The following is a 2,124-nucleotide window of genomic DNA, read 5'->3' on the forward strand; positions in this document are numbered from 1 at the left end:
TGCTGAGGCAAGAGAGTCACCAGAGGCCAGGAGTTAGAGATCAGCCTGGGTAACATGAAGAGAACGTGTCTACAAAAAATGAAATTAGAACAGAAAATAATAAGTGTTAACAAGGTTGTGGAGAAATTGGAACCCTTGAACACCATTGTAAAATGGTACAAACACTACCCAAGGGAATGTAAACTGGTGTAGCTGCTATGGAAAATAGGATGGAGGTTCCTCAAAAAATTAAAAATAGAACTACTATATGATTAAACAATCTCACTTCCAGATATATATCCAAGCAAATAGAAAACAGGATCTCAAAAAGATCTGGCAAACCCATGCTTATAGCAGCATCATTCAAGAGGTAGAAGCAAATTTAATGTCCATCAAGGGATGAATGGATAAAGAAAATATAGTATATACACACAAGGACATATTATTCAGCTTTAAAAAAAGAAGGAAATACTGTCACATGTTACAAAGTTGATGAACCTTAAGGACATTATGCTAAGTGAAATAAGCCAGTCACAAAAAGTCAAATATTCCATGATTCTACTTATATGACTGTCTAAAATAGTCAACTCATAGAAACAGAAAGTAGAATGCTGGTTGTCAGGGACTGCGAGGAGGGAAAAGGAAAGAGTTGTTCAGTGGGTGTGGAATTTCAGTCATGCAGGATGAGGGGGATGTTCTGGGGATCTGTTGCACAACAATGTGCATGTGGTTGACAATATTGTACTGTACACTTGAAAATTGTTGGAAGGATGAAGTTTATGTTATGTGGTTTTTGGCACAAAAAATTATTTTTTTAAAAGTTAATGAGTCAGAAGTCTGCTGAACCCAGCCTAATAGAAGAGGGGATAAATAAGCTATGTAGCCATTAAAATATATATATGCATATGTATGATACACACACACATATATATATATAAGAATCTCAGATATTATGAAATGAAAAAAGCAAAGTGCAGAACTGAGTATGATTTCCTACTATTCGCGTACAGAAGCAGGCAGGTATATGTCTATGAATGCTTGTATGAGCATAGACTCTTCTGAAAGATACCTAAGAAACTGGTTACACTGGTTGCCTGGGGGTCAAGCATAGGAGGAAGTATTTAACATTGCATATGCTCTTTTGTATTGTTTAAGTTTTTTATAATGTTCATGTATTACCTTTTCAAAAACAATTATGAGCAAGGAGCCTGGAGACAGAAAGTAAAGTGGAGGTCACCAGGAACTGAAGGGAGAGGAAATGAGAAATTATTATTTAAGGAATACAGAATTTCTGTTTGGGATGATGAAATAATTCTGAAAATAGTGTTATGCAACATTGTGAATGTACTTAATGCCACTGAATTTTACACTCAAAAATGGTTAAAATAGTAATTCTTGGCTGGGTGCAATGGCTCACGCCTGTAATCCCAGCACTTTGGGAGGCCGAGGCAGGCGGATCACAAGGTCAGGAGATCGAGACCATCCTGGTCAACATGGTAAAACCCCATCTCTACTAAAAATACAAAAATTAGCTGGGTGTGGTGGTGTGTGCCTGTAATTCCAGCTACTAGGGAAGCTGAGGCAGGAGAATTGCTTGAACCAGGGAGATGGAGGCTGCAGTGAGCCGAGATCATACCACTGCACTCCAGCCTGGTGACAGAGTAAAATTCTGTCTAAAAAAAAAAAAAAAAAAAAAAAAAGATAAATCTTATTTTATGTATATTTACCACCATAGAACAAATCAAAAAAATAAAAGGAGGAGGTCTACAGAACAAGTACAGATTATTCTATTTTGTAAGAAAACAGATATAGTCTGGACACAGTGGCCCATGCCTGTAATCCTAGCTTTTGAGAAGCCAAGATGGGAGGATTACTTGAGCACAGAAGTTCGAGACCAGCCTGGGCAACATAGTGAGAACGTGTGTCTTTTTATTTTTACAAAAAAAAAAAAAAATTAAAAAAAGAAAACAGACATATATATATATATATATGTTGGCAAATGCATAGAAAAGAACCTGTAAGGGGCCGAGCACAGTGGCTCCCTCCTGCAATCCCAGCACTTTGGGAGGCAGAGAGCAGCACAGAGCCCAGTCTGTTTCAGAAGGAAAACCACAAAAGGATGGTTTTGTTGTGTAAGAGATTCTG

Source organism: Piliocolobus tephrosceles, chromosome 12 (assembly GCF_002776525.5).
Source record: "Piliocolobus tephrosceles isolate RC106 chromosome 12, ASM277652v3, whole genome shotgun sequence".
In the NCBI taxonomy this organism is placed as follows: Eukaryota; Metazoa; Chordata; class Mammalia; order Primates; family Cercopithecidae; genus Piliocolobus; species Piliocolobus tephrosceles.